This window comes from Acomys russatus, chromosome 19 (genome assembly GCF_903995435.1).
Source record: "Acomys russatus chromosome 19, mAcoRus1.1, whole genome shotgun sequence".
NCBI classification, from domain to species: domain Eukaryota; kingdom Metazoa; phylum Chordata; class Mammalia; order Rodentia; family Muridae; genus Acomys; species Acomys russatus.
This window is the reverse complement of record NC_067155.1, coordinates 1,361,138-1,374,299: the sequence shown is the minus strand read 5'-3', so window position 1 is coordinate 1,374,299 and position 13,162 is coordinate 1,361,138. Positions and strand designations below refer to the sequence as shown.

Below are 13,162 nucleotides of genomic sequence, written 5' to 3'. Positions count from 1 at the left end.
GGAAGCCCCAGTGCCCTGTGCCTGGGTCACTTGGGTCCTCAGGGTCTTCAATCTCATGGATATAGCTAGCACTCAAGTGTCCTGTGCGGGCAGGTTAGAGCTGGGGAACGAGTGTGTGGAGAGCCCATTTTGATGGAAGCTTGACGGCTGCACCTCCCCTGACTTGTGTCCCATAGCCCAAAAGCTACCCCACCCAGTGGCCACGAGGCAGCATCTGTGGTCTCACCACTATAATAAAGTCTTTGGAACCCACCCTACCCCCCACCCCACCCCACACCCACACAGTTTTTTATGTCCCAAGACTATTTTTTTTTAAAGTATCCCTGTGATGCTGATGTTTAAACAACAAACAAGCAAACAGACAAAAAAAGATTTCATGTGAGTGAAATTTCAGCTGGGAGTGGTGGCACAAGCCTTTCATCCCAGCACTTGGGAGGCAGAGGCAGGTGGATCGCTGTGAGTTCCGGGCCAGCCTGGTCTACAAAGGGAGTCCAGGACAGCCAAGGCTACACAGAGAAACCCTGTCTCGAAAAACCAAAAAAAAAAAAAAAACAAAGAAACAAACAAACAACAACAAAAAAAAAACAAACAAAAAGAAAGAAAGAAAGAAAGAAAGAAAGAAAGAAAGAAAGCATAAGTTTCCAGTTTCCCTGGAGAAGTCAGAAAGTTAGGCAAGATCTTCCAAGAGGCAGCAAATGGCGCCTGCCCCCCCCCCCCACTTCTGGAGCGCACAGTCTGGCACCCTCTCACCCTATAGCATGCCACACCCCGCGCATGCCCATCCAGGCTCTGTGGGCATCGAGGGGTCAGCATCAACTTTGCAAGGCCCTGTATGTGTACCAGCCCAACCTTACCTTGCAGTGAGTGGCTGGGAGGGGTGAGGGCTTTGCATCCCTCTCTGCACCAGATGGGCGTGCATTCCTGTACACACCCAGTGAAATAAGCAAGTGGGTGGTCGTGGCCTGTTCCCTGGCTTCCTGTTTTCCATTGTGTTGCTGAAAAAATGAACACGTCAGCTTTTTCCTTCTAGTTTCTGTTTTGTGGTGGAGTTTAAATGGGGGAGGGGGGAACCAATATGGTAACACGGCTTATGCCAGGGGTGTGGAAAGACAGGGAGGTCAGAGGGAGGGGACAAGTCTGAAACTGTAGATAAGACGGCAGTCCAGCGGAAGCTGGTATCCAAGGTTATCTGTGAGAATCCACAACCTGTACACATCTTTTCCCAGAATACTAGCATGTCTCCTGCAGGGCGGGGGCCCTGGGGATGGCGTCTCTCTGAAAACTGTGGCAGAGGCAGCCACATCCTGTCAGGTGCAGTGACTTTCTAGGTACCGCGGGCAAGAGAAAACGTGAGCGAGAGCATCACAAATCCTGCTTCCCAGAAAGGAATCGGTGCCTGCCAGCCCTCTGCACCCATGGTCCTCATCCACAGAAATGTGTGCACAGCATATTTTGAAAACAGCATCTTCTTTAGCAAGCCTGATTCCCCTGCAACTAGTTCTAGAACAATAGCAAATGATGAAGAAAAAGGATGGAAACTTAAACTTTCAGCTTGCCTTGCCGGTGGACTGCTGCTATTGTTGTGCCATGACCCCCCCCATTAATAAACAAACAAACAAACAAACTGCCCACAGGAGAGGTAGCTGCTTCTCTCCCCCTCTTTCAGGGAGTCACAAAGGAAATGCAACCCCTTTCTTTCCCTTTCTTCCCCCCCACCCCCAATAAAAGGCTCTTTCTAAAAATCAAAGGTGTCAGACTTTGCTCTCTCCTGCTGGCGTGATGCAGGAGGAATGACAGATGTCGGCACCCAGCTGCAATGAAGCATGCAAAAGTTTCTCTCTAATCCACTTATTTCTCTGTAGCCACATAAACCAAAACAAATGGGCAGGGCTTTACATTAGGGCGGGGGAAAGGGGGGGGTACCCAAAGCCACTGCGGTAGGACTTCCATTGCGTAATGCAGTCTCCACGCCATCTTGCTATGATTTTCCTGTCTATGGGGTGGGAGCGGTGGGGTGGGGTGGGGGGCAGCTCCCTGTAGTGAGAAAGGGTCCCTCAACACAGTGAGTGGACCCAGAGGGGCAGCTTCCATGTCCCTTTGTCCCATACAAGATGATATTTCCCAAAGGGGCGGTCGTGAGGACAGGATAGGGCCATGAGGACAGGATAGTTAGCACAGAGAGGCCACAGGGCAGGCACCCACATAGCGGGTGCCCACAAGCACCCCATGACACATACACACATAACACACCACCACCCTGCTAAACTAACACGATCAGTTTAATCACCAGCACTGTGGTTTTCAACTACTTGAATAAATCCAGGGGAATTATAAACGAAGCCCGTGTGTAATTAAAGTGAGGGTTGTTAGACTCTCCATTTAATAAAACACTTGAAAAGAGAAAAGCTCTGGTAGGTTTCTCAATGCCAGGGGAAGCAAGGGGGGGGCGTGGTGTGCAGGGCGCAGGCAGGCGGGAGAGGCCGGTCTCCTTCAGTGTGTAGCTGTGGGCCACCTTGTGAACCTGGTCCCCTTTCAATCTTGTAAGGAGCCGGGAGGGCTAGGGATCCTGGAGTCTGGGGCTCTGTCACCACCACCACCGCCAGCAGCTGCAACAGCTGCGAAGCGCTCGTTCAGAGCGAGAGGCAAAGGAGAGATGTGACGGATTTTGCCCATGGCAGAATGGCGTTCCGTTTTCTGGCCCTTCAGGCAAAAACAGTAAAAGAAAATTCGAGATCCCCCCCCCCCCCACTTAAACTTCCCACAACAACCTCAGCAGAACCACATGACTCGCCTTCTACAATCTTCCCTGGTGTGTTCGCTGCTACTTTGGCAGGGACTCAGAATCACTGTTACATAAATTCCATCTGATGCCAGAGCGACCATCTGTGAGTAGAGCTACTTCACCTACGAATGCCTGCAAAGCCACTCTCCCCGAGACAGGGGAGAAGGGGGAAAAGAATTTGATTAATTTGCAGAATGCTTGTGATTTGCTCATATATTATTATAACTCCTCATCAGCACATGACAAATCCCCAGCCTTGGGTGCAGGCACCCGTTTGATTCCAGCAGTTTCTTGCGTCGACACCTGACAGACTGCAGTGCTTCTAATGACTTTCAGATGCTTACAAACAGTAATTCTATCTTCAGAAAAAAAAAAAAAAAGGTGGGGGGGGGTTTTTGGAAAAATCCATAGGAAGAAAAAGAGGAGTGAACTCCTTCCTCTAAGGGCATTTCCTTCCTGGGTATCAACATGGTTTAACTTTGAGGGCGGATGAAGCTCCTAGAAGGGGGGTCCCTCCCAGGCCCCGCCACGGCCACGACCATGCTGTCCGTGGAGACAAAGACCCCCAGGATCCGGACGGCGGGTCAGCAGAGGCCGCACTCGGGTGATGCCAGCCAGTGCCCAGGTGCTGGCCAAGGCTGAGACAGGGTGCCCTCTCCTTCCCTCTGCGTCTCAGAATCTTGTTCGTTTTGTTCACTTTTGACACACTGATCTGCTCTCAGGGTCTTGACACATACATCTGTGTGTGCTGACTGCAGCTTGGTTCCCAGCCTCCCCCTCCCCTTCCCCCTTCCCCCTCCCCCTCCCTCTCCTCTTTGCTTTTAAAACTCTGATTATGCCTCCGAAGCCTTGCCTCTGTGCTTGATTGCCTGTTTTAGATTAGAGATTTTTAGCCAGGAGACAAAGACTTCCGAATGCACATTAGTCCCGCGTATGAAGACCCACAGAAGGAAAAGCGATAAAACGCAATGTGCCATCTGTCCACAAACAATAACCTGTGTGTTTGGAGGCTCACAAATTACTTAGCACAGAGCCTTCCAAATTACAGAGCCTTGAGACAGAGCAGAGTTGTGAGTGAGACCCTCTTTGATGTCCTTTGGTATGTCCCACCACCACCCCCCTTTCATGCTCGCCCACCTCCCCCCTCCCTTCCCCAAATTGATTGCTAACAGTTGAGGAATGTCTCAGTGACAAGTAGATTTTTATTATCTGCATCTTCCCAGTTACATTTGGCCTGGGACCCCAGCAGGCGTGGCTCCCCCCCCACCCCTACCCCCAGCCGCAGCTGCTTGGGACAACCAGCCAGATGCGGTCTGTCTCCTGCGTGTGATTTTTGAGGTTGTGTGTGTGTGTGTGTGTGTGTGTGTGTGTGTGTGTGGCGGGCGGGGGGGGGGGGAGTGTCTCCTGAGCCAGTCTCCACTTGATACAGAAAGATCCCCCACAAACTCTGCCTGCTCAGGGAGCCGGTCAGCTAGTTCTGCTTTGAAAGAAGGTTCAAGGTTTGGTGGGTGACACTGTTAGTCTACAAATTGGCCTCCCAGCCACCTCCGGCCTCTTCTCCCCAGAAACACAGTCTAATCCCCGGCCTTGTTCTGACTCTAAGAAACAACCGCATGAGCCCACAGGCCATCGAAGACTCATAACGGTTAGCCGGTATCTGTAGTTCAGCTAGAAAACGCCTTGCAGGATGATTTAGTAAAATGGAAGGCAAAGAAGGAACGTGCGCTGCCAGGAGGGGAGAGGATTTCTGTCTGGGGCTAGTTCACAGGTTAAACTGGCGCTCCTTGCCTTTTGTTTGTAGGAGGACACAGCAACTGCCGTGGTGCCAGCTAACTGTCTGCTGCGGTCAGTCTCGGCTAACCTGGTCCAGCCCTAGTGGGTCTCCCATGTGACAAACCCTTCCAGTTCCCGGAAGTAGAAACCGAGGTTCCAAGAGGGTCCCGTGTGTGTCTCCGGGAAGCAAAGGTGCAACTCGTGAAGCTAGGCATTGGCCCTGAAGCCCCGACGAACCCCCAGGTCCTGCCTTAAGGATAAGACTCAGTGGCAGGTGGGGTTACTGGTGTCCAGCCAAAAACACCCTTGGTTGCCAGGAACAGGTCAATAAAGGGTGGACACTGCAAATGGAAGACAGTATGTCTTCACAGAGTTTCAAAATAGACACATCATTACCCATGCGTGCAAACACACACACAACACACAACACACACACACACACACACACACACACACACACGGGACGGGGGGAGACTCTGAATATGAACTATGAACCCCATGAAACCTCTTTCTCAATTTCACTGTACCCCTCAGTGTCCAGATTCAAGACTGAAGGTCTGCCCTGGGCACAGAGACTTCTTACCTCTCTGGGATGGTCAGACTTACAGGAACGTATAACCCGCAGTTGTCCAGCAAAGCCAGGCACCCAGTGGGTGCTGGTGAAAAGATGCGCATCCTATTTCGGGAATCCTGGAGGTCCAGTGACCTGAGGATGAACTTGTTTTCCTGACAGACTCTCCCACATGAAGTCAATAAAGACAGGCCTTACATGAGGCCTGGCCAGGGTGGGAAGGTACCACTTGCATTCAAAGAAACAGGTATTTGTTTGCTTGTTTTAGTACGTGATGCCAAATGGTGAGCCACACTGCCATCTCCCTGTGAAGAAATCAGTTCTGTTGCTTTGCAGTCCCAAATCAGGGGCAAGGGTCTCCTCCTCCTCCTTTTTCCTCCTTCCTCTCCTCCTCCTCTTCCTCTTGCCATTGCTGTGGTCACAGTCTCCATTTGCATGTTAGTCCAGGTTTACACTTTGCTCATTCTATGTACTAGATGGACAGACAGGGAACCTCAGGAAGCTGTGCTGGCCTGGTGTGCTGGCCAGGTGTGCTGGCCTGGTGTGCGGGCCTGGTGTGCTGGCCTGGTGTGCTGGCCTGGTGTGCTGGCCAGGTGTGCTGGCCTGGTGTGCTGGCCAGGTGTGCTGGCCTGGTGTGCTGGCCAGGTGTGCCGGCCAGGTGTGCTGGCCTGGTGTGCAGGCCTGGTGTGCTGGCCAGGTGGCCTCTCATCTCTGCTGTCTGTATTCTGGCTGGCCTGGAACTCACTGTGTATCTCCAGGATGTCTTGAAGCCTCAATCCTCCTGCCTCAGCCTCCTACATTTGAGATCCAAGATATGCATCAACATACATTGCTTAGGTTTTAGTTCATTGATTCATTTTTGACACAGGCCTCACTTACGTGACCAGGGCTGCCCTCCAGTGATCGCGTGGCCTCGGCCTCCTGAGTGCCCGCATAGAGAGAAGTGTTTCCACACCGAGTCGCTGGCTGACCGTTTAAAACATACAAGGGTGCCCAGGTCCATCTCAAGACCCGGCTTGTTTGCAGTTCCTGTCCGACCACCCTATTGTTGCAACAATAACCTCTCCCACTGGAAAAATCTCCCCCAGATGGCTGAGCTCTTCTGACACTCCCCCTCACCCAGACAGGACTCAGGAGCCTGGGGAAGGAGAGGCTGAGCTAGCAGTCTCCCACCAGAAACTTCTGTTAAGGTATGTCAGGAAGGAGGTGGCGGGGAGGCTGATGCATCCCATCCTCCCATGCCAAGGAGACATACTCTCAGGTCTCAAGATGCAGTTTTGAACATGAACTCCTATCTTGTGGATGCAAGCAGGTGTAAGCAACAGGACCCTAACTTTGGTGTTGGGGCAGATACCTCTGGCCCCAGCATGCAGTGGCACAAGCTCTGGCAGTTTCCTCTAAGCCTCTGAAACCTCAGTCTCCCCACCTACAAAGAGGATAACGCATTTTCTTTTTCAGAGTGAGTGGCTGGGCCCCCTGGGCTAGTAATGCCCACCACTAATGATGAAGGGAACCAGGCCAGCCTCATCTACTACCCAGATTATACAAGCACTGGTGTTCAGAGGAGGCCAGTGTCCGAGACGGCTCTGGTTGCCTTCTCTCTAGCGGAGTCTTCGTCGCCTGGAGAAATTTCTCGAACAGCAAAGCATACAGTGCAAAGTGCTGGAGGGAGGGTCTCGGACTCCAAGGTCATCTTGGCCCCAGGGCTAAAAAGGCAGAGTTGTCATTTAGCCTCAGATATGACATCACCCTCTTCAGGTGCACACTTAAGGCAGATGAATATTGAAATCCATCAGCATAAAGTGTGTGGGGGGGATTCGGAATCTAAGCAAGGAAATTAAAGCCACTGGATAAGAGCATTTTATGCAGCACCCTAACTGCCTTTTGATACGGCATTTTACTACACATTTGGTGTTATGGATCCATAACATATAACTGTGTATACTGTAGGAGAGATAAAAAGTGGCTGTGGTTGTCAATATGCATTTGCACGCTGTATTAAGAATGTTCTGCACAAATCTCTCGGAATATGACGGGTGTGCGTCACCAAGTGAGTAGACCTATTTTAGAAGCCTGGGGGATGTGAGTGTGCACTTTCAGCCCTGAGGAGCCTTGCTAAATAAAGCAGCCCAAACTCAGCTGACATTTAAAACAGTCCCTTGACACTTGGAACAAAAGAGTCTTCCGGCGTACACTTTCCTCGGGGCAGGGAGTCAAAACCACGAGATAAAAGCCAAATGTATAAATTCCCAAATCTGAGCTTGGGTGCTGGGAGGGAGAGATCGGGGCACCTGACCTGGCATCCCAGAGTCACTGTGCGTGCTGATTCCGCAGGCACCGTGGGGCCTTCTGTGCAGCCTGTGACACGGGGCTGGGCTGACACAGTGGGCTGGCCGATCTGCAAGCACCTTGTCCCTCAAATGAATTCTACAGTCAGCCCTCTTAGTCTCCGGCTGCTGGCAGCCATAAGCGTATTGTTACTCTTTTTTTAAAAAGCCACCTTAGTAAAATGTTACCAGCTTCTTACACACATAATAAAATCAATCTTTTGCTTCTAGTCTGTTAACTGGAATAGCATGTCCCCAGAAAACACAAGAATTGTCAGCGTCTGAAAAAAAAAATTATACAAATAAAAGTTTTTTTAAAAAAAAATCCCAAAGGTCAGAATAAAATACACAGCATCTCCTGTGAAACTAAGAAAAGACAGGAATATTTGCATGTATTCTATACAGCGTGTGTCCTCAGAATGCCGCAGCAGAACGCGCCGAGTCCCGATCTGCGGTGTCTTTTGGGAGTTTGTGAAACCTTCCCGTTTCCCAAGATACAGACACTGCGCCCGCTGACAGGAAATGGACCTTTTTAATTGAGCTGATAAGTTGAAGTTACTATGCCCTTGAATTTCTACTGGAGAATAGGGCAGCTGTGATTATTTTTAAGGGATCCATCAGTCCAAAGGCCGATGGCTAAAAGCAAGTGACTAATAAGGGGATTTAGCCACTATTTTCCCTTTTGTGTGGCAAAGGCTTTATCAACTGACCATATTTAAATACATTGTGCCAACTAAATTTCAAACTAAGGAACAAACACGTCCCCGGGTCGAACATGCTGGGCGTGAGGCTGTTTTCAAGCTATGTCGAGTCCAGGCAGAAGGGAGCTTCCTGGCCTCACCAGCCCGACACCCATCAAAGTTCCGATTGGACCGGCTCCTCGCAAGCTGGATGTGGGGATGCGACAATGTGCAATTTATTTCATTTTAATTAAATTTGGTTGCGCATCCTGTTTTGCAAGTCAGCAAGATGGGTTTTGTTTGCCAAGAGGGGGGGAAACCGACACAGCAGGAGAGACTCCCTGTCCTGTCTGGTGTGGACCTGAGGTGGCGGCGAGGCTGGCCCCAGCTCTGCGGAAGCCTTTCTGAGGGAACAGAGGAGTGTGTCTGCAGAGCCCGCCTGGCCCTCAGCATCGCAGCCTCACTATCTCCTCACTGAAGGGCCTATTTGTCTGCTTTAAGTGAAATCACTCAATTCTCAAAAGTCGGTGGAGGGCTGTGGAAGGGGGAGGGTTCGGATAGGCTACTCCAAATAAGTTCCATTAATCAAAAGACACAGTGTAATGTAACTAATATTTTACAATTAGGGAAGCCAAGATGTGACTAAAAGCCATCTATCTCTCTTATACCACATGATCATCGATTCATAATCGGAGACTGAGACTTGCACAAAGATGCATTTACCGGGTGGGGGGAGTCGGGGGGGGTGGTGGTGGTGGTGGTGGCCTGAGCCGAGGTAATGAACACGCGATGAGAGCGCATGACGCTGAAGGCTGAGGAGAGATGACAGAGAGGCTCAATGCTGACGGATGACATGAAGACACTAGCAGATACCTGACAGCCCGCGGGAGCCTCTGCGCTCTTTCCCCAGCATTATGATCCTCAATTATCCTGGTAAGGGACTGAGGAGGGATGAAGAGGCTGCTGAGCCCAGGGTCACTCAGAGCTGGGCTGACTTGCCACGCTGCCTCTGTGCCAGGGGAGCAACCCTGCCTCCTGCAAAAGCCCACTCTGTGGGGCTATAGCTTCTTTGTACCAATGTTTTGGGGCACACAGGGGGACAACGGGGGGGGGGGAGGAGGGTGGATGCCCAATGTTCCATCTGTCTTGTAATAAAATTCCCAACTCTTCGAAGGGGCTCATTTTTTTTCTTTCACTGCCACCTTCAGGGAAAAGGAAGAGTTGGTTCTTCTCCCCCCTAAAATAAAGAAAAAGCAAAAAAAGTGAAGAGTGGGTTCCTGGGAGTTGTGTGTGGGGGGTTGGGGGTGTTGATAGGGATGGCGCACACGCCTGAGTTGGTCATCTCAGAGCTCTATGGGTGAGTGAGGCGGGTTGAGCCACTGAAATCTAAATGCGGAAGCTGAGAAAATGGGAGTGCACAGGAGGGAAGTTCAGAGCCCCTCAGGGAGCCCGAGGGGACGAAGGTCACAGCAAAGAGGACAAACTTCGCCTGGCTTGTGCCTCAGCAGTGCAGGGCCACCTGCTTGGGCCTTGCGCTCCCAAGTAGGTTCCTATCCTGCTCCACAGTTTCTTTGTAAAGATACAGTTGGCCTCGCGGAGAGAGTCTCTAGAACAAAGAAAAGCAAGGCCCCAGGAGCTGCAGGAACCTGGCACCTTGGAGAGGATGATGGGGTGGATGGGGCTCCAGCCTGCGCCCAAGGCCAAGAACCAGGGCACTGGCTGCATTCGCACAGCGCTCTGCAACCTTTGCTGCCCTGGCACAGGGCGCTATTTCTTTAATGTACAATACCACACTGACATATTTATGTAATGAAAGTAGATCCACATTGAAGCCATAGCCATTGGTTTCTATGGCATTTTGTTTGTTTGTTCGTTTGTTTTGGTTTCGATTCATAACATGGCTAACATACGCATTGCTTCCCTGCCTGTCTCGCCCCCTTTTCCCCGCCATCCCAGCGTGGTCCCCGTGCCCAGTCTGTAAAGAGCCAAGCTGGAGAGGAATAGACTTTGCTAGAAAACACCAGGATCTTGTTTGTATGAAGGCGTGCACACTCACGCAGAGCAACACACTAATGAGAGATCTCCCATTTGTGGGAGTCCCAGGTGCCCCTGCCTCCTTACCCTACAGGTACACCCAGCAGCTCAGAGGAGCTAAGAGAGGGCATGGGATGCCACCTTTTTTGCTTTTGAATCACCTTTCTCTGTCTTACCATCCCTCGGAGAGAGTGGCTGACACATGGGCTCTGAACAGAGAACCCAGGGACAGGCATTGAGTGTTTTGCTCAATTCTTTGTAGCAACTTAATGAAGCTCCCCTACCCCAAATTCACCTAAAGGTGGCGAGGATTAGCAGCCTTTGGTATCCCAAGAGAGGTGCTGAGTCCAAGGCAAATCAATTTTTCTGGTTTGGCATAGCTGTAATTGAGACACCCACTTCCTGTTTAACCCATTGAATCCTGCAGTGAATCCATAATGCCCACAATAGGTTAGGTTTGACTGTCTGAAAAGCAAACAGGCACATCCCTGTCTGCTTCCGGGGTGTGGTGAAGCCAGCTGTGCTGGTCAGGCCATGGTCAAGGCCTGGCTGTTGCAGGTGCCTCCCCACCACCCGTCAGTTTCCGTGACATCATCATGCACAACAGCCCTTAAGTCACACCCAGAACCTTGTAGGTAAAACAACACAACCAAGAGGACGCCGGACAAAACAAAACATGAAATCCACGGGGTTCCAGGCACAGGGGCTGAGCGTCTCCGCTCTCATAGCCACCGTTTTGCCCCTTAACAGAAATGGCATGAGAACACGGAATTTTCAGGAAAGTCGAACGTGTCAGCCAGAGCCCCTCAACATGAATCCACGTAGACCCATCCCATTGTGCCCTGAAGGAGCTCTTGCATCGAGATGCTGGTGTGTCGGTCAGGATCTGTGTGGCGTGGCTTTGTGCACGCAGCTGTTTCATTTGTGGCTTGACCAAATTAAAGGCCAGGAAGACATCTAATATTCTAAGGGAATCTGGAAAGTGGGGTAACCAGAGGCTGAGGGGAGCGGGGTATAAATTGTTACAAAATTCCTTTCGAGCAAAGAGCAAGGTAGAATCTTCACTTGTGTGAGGTGTGACTTAGCCCGGCTGGCTTGCCTGCCCTGGCCTGCTGGAGGAGGATGGTGCCTTCAGTGGGCCTTACAGGGTCTCCCCCTTTTTGGAGAATAAAGGGGTTGGGGTGAGATAGGGTAGGGGGGCAGCTGAGAGAACTGTTTATTCTTCCAGATTCCGAGGCTCTGTAGTGATTAGGGAGCCAAGCCACCGGCTCCCTTGGTTGTTTCACACAAACACTTGCTACTGAAAAGATATTAAATTCCATATGTTTTAGAAGGGAGTGAGTTTTGAGAGACCGCATGAGCTTGAAAATGTTAGGAGGTAAAATGAATTAATGAATCAGTAAATAAATAAATAAATATGACCGCAGATGCCCTCTCGCCTCAAATGAGGTGAGCTGGGAGCTACCGAGAGTTGCACCAAAGATATTTTGAGAAGGTTCACAAGACTTCCCTGCGGTCCTCCCATCAGCTCTAGTGCCACAGCACCCAGCAAACTCCAAACAAATGACTTGAGAAGATTTTAAACCAAAAAACAAAACAAAACAAAAAACAAAAAGCCGGAGAAAACAAAAAACCAACCCTTTCATATCATTTGATATTAGGACTGAAACTATTGTTTAAATACAAAAAAAAAAATTGTTATCTTCCTTGCCTGCCTAGGCCGGGCAGAAAATCCAGAGACCAATCAAGTGTGTTTTTATTGTATCCATAAAGGTGGTCTTTAGTGCCACCTAGAGGAGAGATGGCTGCATGGCACGCGAGTCACTCGGAGGAAAATTAAATACAGCTGAATAATTGAATGAGGGCAAGTTGAATCAGGGGTCACCATCTGTTTGACTAGAATTGTTGGCACATTTCAGCTAAGCCTCGCGCGCCTCGTAAACATGCTTACAGTTATCATAGCTCACATTGCCCTAAAATAAAAAGAGAATTGGTCCTAAAATAAGCCTGAACTAATTATACATATACCATCTTGTTGTCATGGAGACCAGAGTGAAGGTCACCAGATTTCTTATGGCTTTCGGGAGGGTGTTGGTGCCAAAAACAGACAGGTGATTCTTTGTATCCCACAGGGAGATGGCTTCTCGGGGGAATCAACGGACGGCAGCGGGGTAGAGAACGAACTATCACCCGTTCCCCCATCCGACTAGTCCTCTCAGGTCCCAAAGGGAGGCTGGTCCCGGGGTACGTACGGGTGTTCAGGGAATAGATGACACCGTCCCTGAGGAATACGGGAATACGGGAAGTCACACGGGAGGGACAGCAAAGCGCCTCTGTGTGTGTTACTTAGAGTTCTTTCAAGTCCCTCTATTGTCCCTTGGGGAAGGCAAGGGAGGGAGGAGGCATCTTTCCAGTATAGAGTCTGAGTTGGATGCCATGCCAGCTTTTCCAGAGAGATGGTCACTTACCACGAATCCACGTGCTGTTCTGTGTGGGTTGTGTGCGCTGCAGCCACAACCATCACAAGTTTGTGTGTTGGGAGACAAGACTCAGATCTAGTCTCATGAGTTTTCCTGGTGGATTCCCTCCCGAAAAGGGGAGCCTCTCGCTGACCCACGGCCCTCCGCACACAGCGGGCTGTGTGTCCGTCTGGAGAGAGGGTATGGATAAACGCCAAGCTTCTATGTGCGTGGCTGTGGCTTAAGACTTGCAGTTAGGATTTAGAGCTTCGGCTTGGTGGATTAGTAACGGGGCGGTGGGTCTTAGAGACTGGAAAGTGGCACTCTTGAGCCTGGGTCCTCCTGCCTCTGCCCCCAACCCTGTTCCCTTTAGGAGCCTGAGAGAACCTCTTTCCCTTTTTCTTCCTGCCTGTGTGGCTGCAACTATCCTTTTTTTTTTTTTTTTTTTTTTTTTTTTTCCTCTCCCTCTTGCACTGTCGAGTATGCACAAAGCGCTTTTGGACGCCACAGTGGAGTGACCCCAACTCTAGTAAAGC

General features: G+C 50.5%; 1 protein-coding gene across 2 annotated transcripts in view; it reads right to left on the bottom strand.

Annotated features, from left to right (window-relative positions):
* Znf536 (zinc finger protein 536) overlaps positions 1-13,162 on the bottom strand; it is a 409,410-nt gene that overhangs the window by 15,594 nt on the left and 380,654 nt on the right. The gene's annotated exons all lie outside the window — the stretch shown is intronic.